Raw genomic sequence first — 9330 nt, forward strand, 5'->3', positions numbered from 1 at the left:
AGCCTATCCTGACTGAAAATTGAGTTTGATGAGATCCTTGAATGCTTCTAGAAGTATGCATCAAAGGAGGTGGATTTCTTTGAGACTCTCTCTCTGCACCTACTCAGGACCACAGACAAAATGTCTTTGTTATAATTAGAGCATCTGGGCAATGTGTACAAGTAACATTAGCTATCACACACATTTTAAATTTATTTATATTCAACTTGAAGTATTCTACAGATTCTAGTTTTTCTTCTTTCTCAACAATCGTGTGAAGGTAACAAAAGGTAACAACTTTTCATTCCTTTGTTTGCCTAGACAACAGAAAAATACAAATGAAATCAAAACAATCTATCTTCTTCTTTTCTTCTCTGCTTTTTGGAAGCAAAATATCCCTTTGCTCATTAAGGTTCCTAAATTAAAAAAAAATTTCCAAAACTGTACAAGTCCCAAGCCTGAGGACAGAATATCTGAAATTTAAAATGCATTTTCAGAGCAGTAGTCTGTTTGTGCTCTCTTTTCGTCATCTGGAAAACCGTAATTTCATGGCCAAGGCAGTATAAAGTCATGGATGCCACTGACTGGATGGCGAGGTACATGCTGCAGAGTAACTCTTTGGGCTGTAATGGTGACAGAGCCTCACACCACAGCCTAGGTGGGAGGGCGAGTATACCGCAGCTGTTTTGATCCCCTGAAGTACCTGCAGAGTTAAGTAACGAGGCTCATAAACTCAAAGAGTTGGTGAAATGGAAGTGAAACATTTATTACTGAAGTCTAGAACAAGACATATCACCTGAACCACAAGCAAGCACTTGAGCTGGGCCGTGATGAACGGCTGCACGACAACCACAGCAAAGGTTCCTCTGCTGCCCAGGGACTGCCCCATCAGCCAGACCTGCACACTGGTGGTAAAACACCCCCTGCCACCACCCATGAGGTAACCAAAATCAGAGCTGAACACAAAGACAAGGGACAGCAACTTTTGGTCAAGGACACTTGCCTTATGCAGTGAGAATTAGGAAGGAACTGGCCCTGGAAAAGAACAGACATGGAGGATACACATATTTTTAAAGTAAATATTCAGTGGGAGGTGACAGATACATATGTATCGTGGGCTGTGGCATATTTAGTCAACTAGTAAACAGGCTCGGGGTGTCTCAGATTCACGTTGTCATGTTGCAGTAGCGATGGCTGGAGCGCAGATCAATACCTCTAAAGCCTCAGCTGTTCTGTGCGTGCCCTGTAGCACTTATACGTTATCCACATCCAGAGGCGGGATCCTACAGTCTCCATATAAATTATGGATGCCATAACAGATCTCCAGCTATGGCCCACCGACATAGCTCTGCTGCATTCAGCTGCACTCAGGTGAAGGTGTATTTTTTTAATCCAAATGTTTATATGCCATACTTCACCAGCTCTGAATAGCAAAGGCATCAGGGCATAAATACTCACATAATGGAAATGTTAGTTTGAAACACGTTCCCTCTGGCAAAATTCAAGCAGATAATACATTATATTTCTGACAGTCTAGAAATGTGCTGTTGTCCCACCTCAAACCTTAGCAGCCAATTTTCTAGAGAATAAAAAAGATTAAAAAAAAGATTAGCTCCACCATAATGTCAGAGAAGATTTATGTGACTGACGTGTGACATCTGAGGTAATGAAGAGTGCATCTACTGAGTGTGCCAAACATTGGGGGACAGTTGTACGTTACCGGGGTGCAACACACATCTCCTCACTTTGGAGAAACAGAAAGACACTGAGCCCCAATGAGCTATCTCCTTGCCAGTCGTGTGTCTTCAAGCAAGATCCTCGCTCCCATGCAGTCATTCTTCAAGTCTGCCATGATTTTGCTGTTTTCTAAGAATATTTTAAGAATTGCTGTGTCCTTCCAAAAAATGCCAAAGATCTGGGGAAGGCAGCTCCCTATCGCTGTGCTTTTGGGGATGTCTCTTGCAAGGGCACAGTATAGGGTGCAGGACTGAAGCACCAGCTTGTGAGAAGGAGCCAGGTCCTTGGCCAGGTCCCACCACCACTGCTGGAGTTGTCCCTGGACGGCTCCTCTGTGGTGCCTGGAGGAAGAGCTGGCTGCTTCGCTGCAGGAGAGCTGCCGAAGAAATCCAGGTGATGTGCGAGGAGGAAGGTTGTTCCAGTAAGATGACTTTGGCTTGCAGCAGAAAGCGACCTGAGGTGTGGGTCAGAGACATCCGGGGTGGAGACACCGGGCACAAGCACCAGCAGCCTCAGCCTCCCGTGCAGGAGCCCAGAGACTCTGATGTCCTCAGCAGGGATGTGGCTGTTTTAAATTACAGTAAATAAATCCTAGAAGTTTGGGTCAGATGGGCAATATTGGTTTTGCAGTGGGGGGACTGTAAGGCTTTTATAAAAACTGCCTCTCAGCGTGCAACTACAAGGACTGGGGAACTGTGTGGACCTCTCACTGCCCAGAGCTTGCAAGTGGATATAGCTCAGATTTTGAGTTCAGAAGGCAAATTTCTGGCCCAAACCCTGGGTTTGCTGTGATTCTCCTAGGCCCACGCTGGCTGATGCACAGAAGGAGGAGGTGGAGGCAGTGGCAGCCCTTGCTGCAGTTGCTATGTTGTGCAAACACACCCCATGACCAGGACCATGCAGCGCCACCACTCACCCTCTGCAAAGGGTGAGGGAGGAGTTTTATGGCTGCTACTACCAAGGGGAGATTTGTTTGCATCAAGGGACAAATGGGCACCCACTTCCTTAACCTGAGGACAATGTGGGGGTTAGCAGATGACGGAGGGCACTGGAAGGACTTACAAAATGCATGGTGGGTGGCGCGCTATGGCTGGGGTTTCAGAAGTACGCTCAGAAGTCAAGAGATCATTTTTTAGCAAATCTTGGTTTTAGGCAAATACTGAAGCTGAGACGTAGCCACTTGCTTGAGTGCTTTGCCGAGTGACTGTTTCCAGTGGAGCAACATCCCAAAACCATGTGAAGAGACAGTGGTCCCTGCTGAGCATCCAACAGCTGCCACAGATCCCTCTGCACTGCTCTGCCCCTGGCTTAGGGTCTCACTGAACCTGGCTGTAGGCAGTGACACTCATTTCTACCTTAACATTTATGACAACGTTTTTATTGCCCTGGTGGGAAGTTGTTTTTCAACTCTTCCTTTGCTGACTGCTGTTAGAGAAATGCTGGGTTTCACCTGCTCACCACCCATCAAGAGATAACTCTACTTTCTTTCCCAAATATATGAACTTGGAGAACTGTTCTATCTGCATCTCTCCTTTTTCCTTTAATGTAACTTATTTTAACAATATCTCTAGGCAGGTTTTCAATCTTTCAAGCTTCTTCCTTAGTATCTGTAACAAACTCTCCAGTATTAATACCTTAATAAAATGAAAGATTTGATTAAAACATGATACTTAAGAGGAAAAAAACCAAAACAAGCCAAAGTTTACCCTTGGTATGACTATAACTGCTTGTCACTTCTCTGACATAATCAGAGACTTGATTATTTGCTCTGAAGCTAAATTTTATCTTCCTCAAAGCTTTTCCTGAAATGGCCTGCAAGTTTAATAGTTGTGCAACACAATGCTGATGAGATCCAGCAGCTTTGACTTGGCACCCACCAGCATGGGTGGCGTTCAGTGCACGCTTGTGCTTGGATCTGGAGGCCGGGCTGCAGGGCAGAGCTGCTGATCTCCCCCATTTCCAGATTCCCCAAAGACCTGCTGAAGTCCATCACTGAGGTAAATCACACTGTGACCTGAAGACTCAGCAGGATTCACATCCTAGAGGAGCGGGCTGCATCGCTGCTCCTCTGTTAGCAAGGGCCAGATTTACCATGCTGCTGCCAGTTGTACTCTTTTCTTCTTTTTTTTTTTTTCCTTTTCATTTTATGTGCGGCTCTTTTCACAGCAGAATACTAGAAAAACCTAGTTTATCAATTTATTATGAGATTTTATAAGCCCGAAATGTCTGATGATAGATTGCTATATATTACCTGAGCTTACAACAGTATTTTTTTCTATATTGGACTTTTCCCAGCAGAGACTTTTTCACTTTCCTTCTTTCTTCCCATACCCTTTCTCGATGAGCTAAGATACAAGAAATACAGCTGAGAGTACATAAGTGCAGAGAATAGAGGGAACATAGCAACACAACGGGTGTTTATTTCCCTTCCTATCCTTCCCAAACGCCAGCACATTCAAAAGTGTGTATCCAAAAAATTACTGCTGAACTGAACAACAGCAATTTACACCTTTTATGCCTGTGTTGTATAAGAATATTCTATTTCTAGTAGGCAAAGAATCATCAAGAATTAAAGTTAATTTCCAGAAATCTGAATTTAGGGAAATTATTTCACATGAGAGGAAGACCTGCCTTTTTCTCTCTCCAATATCATGATATACTCTTAAATTTCTACTGGTATTACACTGCCTTGTGGATCTGGGGAAGAAAATGCAGAGGTTCTGGAGATAAAAAGAAAACCCAAATACTCAGAAAGACCCCTCTAGCTGAAGTAGTAACTGAACTGAAAACATCCTAAACACCATGGATGCAGACTGAGGCAGCTTTTCCTCACACGCACCCCCTCTTTGAGGGTTCAGATCTGAAATGAAGGCACCATCCATGAGCCATGCAGCCCCTTCTCCTGTCATATAGACTTCGGAAAAGGGACATCTCCAAGCTTCCAGAGAAAACAAGACCAGGTCACCCATCATGATCCCCTACCAGCAGCAGGCGCATCAGTAGAGCTTTCATCCTTCTGGAGATGCTCCAGCCCTCCAGCACATGCGTTAGTGAGAGGAGCATCTGGATACAGCCTCAGGACACCACGCCTTGACACAGTGCTGGTCCAAAAGCGTGTCGGCATCACCTGCCTCCCAAGCAAAGGTTTATCCCTTCAATGGGGTAGGCTAGAAGGGAGTGTGGGAGAGCGGCGTGAGGAGCTTGACATGGGGAAGTATTCACACAGCGTGAGAAACCCTGCCTCTCTGCTCAGACCTCTTCCCACTAACAGAGATCCCAACGTCAGCCCCCTTTCAAGCTCTCAAACCACTTTTGGTGCTCCCAAGTGACAACACTTGGGCCTAGACAAAATTAAACCTCTCACAGTGTGCCCAATTATAAAATCCTTTCCAGAAGTCATCCATCATCTTGAGCTTCCGTTGCTAAGATAAACCTCTCCTCTCTACCCCTTCTGCTGCAAGGGCCGGTCTAGGAAGCAGATTGAAGTGCTGCCCCTGAGCTAGCACAGCACTGAAGAGCCCAGGTATTAGGAGTGTCCCCATGAGTGAGACACAGGTCTCTGGGAATCCAATCAGTTTGTGCAAACACATCCAAAAAGCTCATATAAAGAGACGGGAGAATTCGGTAACTACACCACCATTTCCAAAGCCATACATCTTGCTGCTCCAGATCTTTCTTTATGTCAAAGGAGTACAGATTTCACTTCTTACTGAGACTCCAATTTTTAAATCAAATTAACAAATGAACCTGAGTGCATGCTTGCATGCACACAGCTTTATCTGGAGTCCCAGAGCTGTGACCAAGGGGTCACCCTGTATTCCTATCATATGTCAGCAACTATACAGGATCTTTATATATTGTAGCCATGTTCCTATCATTTTTGAATGGGTGATACATTAAAAATAATTCACCCAGAGAAGAGTTATTTTATGAGAAAACAGCATTACTTTCCCCTACTATGCCTATATAAAAGATAAACTTCATGCCAATCCAAGAAGAAAAACACCCTGTCACTTTTTATAGACAACTTTGCTTTCTGTTTTCAAAATTGGGAGATGATTGTCTCCTTCCATTTTGCTTGAATCAGTTAACTAAAAGTATTACTTTGCAAAGTCTCTGACTTCCTGTGTTCTCTTCTGGTTTTAATATTTAGTAAGAATGCTGTTAGCACCTACTTGTTTACACTGACTGATGTCCATGGGAACATCATCTTCAAAATGTGGTATTTTCACAAGTGGTTTGCTGTCTAAAACATGATAGTTTGTTATGTATCTCCCTCAGTCTCACACTGAACCTGATACACCCTCATCATAGAGTCATAGAATCACAGCATGGTTTGGGTTGGAAGGGACCTTAAAGATCATCTGGTCCAACCCCCCTGCCATGGGCAGGGACACCTCCCACCAGACCAGGTTGCTCAAAGCCCTGTCCAACCTGACCCTGAATACTTCCAAGGAGGGAGCATCCACAACTTCCCTGGGTAACCTGTATCTTCGTTACTGGTTAATAAATGGTTTGGTTTCTTTGCTTGTGGCTGACATTTTCTCCAGCTTCTGCTACCCTTGTAGCATGCTCTCATGTTATTAGAAAATCTGTATATTGTGCAATCACGAGAGCCTGTGTGCCACTCCTCATACTCAGAGCAAGGCTGGACATGAGTAACTTTGCTACCAGCATCCTCTCCCTGGCTGCGCAAGTCCTAGGCTGGCATTCAGGTGAGACCACTCAGCATGCACACAAAGCCAATGCCCTCCTCTTTAAAACTCTGACTTTTAGGGATCCTCCCATCCCCTTGCCAGTTGCTGTCAAAATGAGCAGAGCTATCTGTGGGCGATTTGCCCTTTCTCTCAGAAGTGACTAACAGAAGTTAGTTGCACCAACACATACTTTCTTCCAATGCTGCTCCTTGTGCCAGAGCTTGCTATTACTCCACCTCCACTGGAGGTGGAGGAGTAGCAAGCTGTGGCACAGGGCCCAGTTACACATAACTAGTGACATGCTACTATCTCCTTGCACCAGTCATTTCCTTTGCAGTGCTTGCATCTATCACTCAAATCCCCTGTTGCATACTGTGTAAACATGAGGTGGTGCCCAATGGCCCTGTGATCCCTGACAGAAGAGACATCAAGAGATCTCAAGTAATAAAGTGCCTGCTAAAAGGACCTAAATACCTGCTAAGAAGGAGAGAGGATACAGCTCACTGCATGGGCTCCCCTTCTAAGCCTTTGTGTGAACAGGTTGAGACCTGCCATGACTGGCATGTAGGACATTATGGGCTACGAGAGGAACATTAGAAGAGGCAGCAGGTGCATCTTCCCAAGCCTTTCCATGAATTTTCTGGGTGTTCAGTTGTCTTTCTTTGCTTCTTTCATTGCTGTTGGGCAGTGTGTGTTTTCGTCTGCCTCTCCAGCCCGAACTTCTCTCTGGTGCCTCTCTCTGTTTATTCCCAAGGCTGTGCAGACTCGTGTGGATCCTCACCAGCCCTCATGCCCCTGCCAGCAGCACATTCCTTTCTCTATTACAAGCACAACGCATCTCCAAGAGACAAAGGTTAAAAAAACCCCTGCTCTCTCTACCTATTTTTTCCCCCAAGAACTGATAGACCTTCCTTCCCCTATAGTTCCTGGGAGAAGTGAGAAACACTCCATAAAATAAACTTTCGACCCAGCAGCTTTCGAAGAGTGAGCTTTTTGTTTTTAAAATAGTGCATTCACTGCAACAGAACATGCAAACATAAAAGATGGGAAGGCACCACCGCGACCGCCCAGCCTGGATAGCACAGGGCATAGGCTGTCCCTCAGCAGGGTGAAGGGATCTCTGCTTCCCCAGTAGAGCTCAGTAACTTGAGGGTACACACCTTATCAATTTTGTTCAAAACGCCTTAGCTGGCATGCTTTTTTTAAACAAAAAACCCTCAACAGCAAAGCAAACCAAACAACCGCATAAAAGAATTGGAAGGGGAGTGAGGGAGGAGTTTGCATTGGCAAAAGAATAAAGCAAACTCATGTGAAATGTCTTATTCCTATGGAGTAACCCTTTCATTCTTGCCTTCAGTTCTCTATTCTTTGTGATTTAATAGAGGGGCCAGGACACCTATTCTACCAACATGGAAAACATTATTATTAAAAGACTTGCTAGAGTAATAAAGCCGCATTGGCTTTCCTTCTTTCTCAGCACGCAGGGATAATAAAGGCATAGCTGTTTCACACAAAGACACAGGGCCTCCCCCAGCCAGCTCCCTACCAGAGAGCCTCTGCCATATCTAGGAGCACGAACAGCTTGACACAGTACCAGATTTTTAGGCTTGTATCAGCCACCTTTACTGATAGAAGCACAATCTGTATTTTGAACATAAATAATATTGAGCATTCACGTGAAGTACCTCGGTTAGTAATGTTCTGGAGAAGTTCATCATTTTAGTACAATAGCAGGCTAACATCACTCAAAGTCAAGGGTCAGTAAAGTATTAAAAAAATCACTGTGGCTCTACTTGAAAAGCAATAGGAAAGAAAGTAAAATGTCTTGCTTTAGTTAGAACAAAATTACATTTGATTCTACATGTCGCAATTGCAATTATTCTTGAATTCAGCCCTGGGAACATTCCTGAAGCTATTTCACAAAAATAATTACACAAGGTCTTTTGGTATTCAGAATGAGTAGAAAAATCAACGTTGTTATAAGGTCTCAAATGCCTTTAAATTCATGGAAACATAACAGCCTTTCATCGATCCTTCCTTGCTTTTTGGAACTGTGAATGCAATAAATTCTCTATATACATATGTACACACACACACACACACACACACTCTCACTTGGTGGCAAAGGAAGTATAAAACTCACCTGGAAACCACAGCAAGCCCTGAGGAACAGTGCATTTACACCTGCTGCCCCATCAATTAGGCTAATGTAAGCACATTCTTGTAGAGTGCAGAGGTTAATGGGAGTTCAAGATGCAGAAAGTGTTTAGCACTACCCAGATCCTTATTCAGCTTTATCTGCCATTCATAAGAAAACTCAGTTTTCCAGGTTAACCAGACAATGAAGGCAACTGATAAAATCAGAGCTGAATGTGGCCTAATTTTAATCTATTCTGAGATCATTTATACTGCAAGGAGTATTTACTCTCAGCTGCATGATGTGTGGTGAATTCAACAGTGTCATTGCAAGGGTTTTATTAAGTTTCTTTAAAAGTGAATTACAAATCTTTTCAAATGTCAGGTTCATCTCAACACAGAATATAGCTATGTCCCAGGCCTACTACCACTTATTTTGCCATTAGTATAATGAAAAACACGGTCTGGTTTGGCCAAACACAAGCAATGAGGTTAGTGCATGAAATAATCATTGGGATAATCTATGAACCATGTGCAGAATAGTTTTAATACTGAATATTTAAAATAGAGAAAGAAGAAAGGAAGTAGGGAATGCAAAGAGCATCAATTAAACATTCTAAGAGAAGCCTGAGCCCTTACAAGCAGAGATACACCAGCCTACCAGCAGAGCATAAGCAAGTTGATTTCTGGAAGCCGCTCACTGAGAGGTGCCATCAAGGGCCCTCAGTCCTCAGCACTCCCTTGGCTTTGCCTCCTTTCAACCCGCACTGCTCTGCTGAAC

Source organism: Mesitornis unicolor, unplaced genomic scaffold (assembly GCF_000695765.1).
Source record: "Mesitornis unicolor isolate BGI_N332 unplaced genomic scaffold, ASM69576v1 scaffold52652, whole genome shotgun sequence".
Taxonomy (NCBI): domain Eukaryota; kingdom Metazoa; phylum Chordata; class Aves; order Mesitornithiformes; family Mesitornithidae; genus Mesitornis; species Mesitornis unicolor.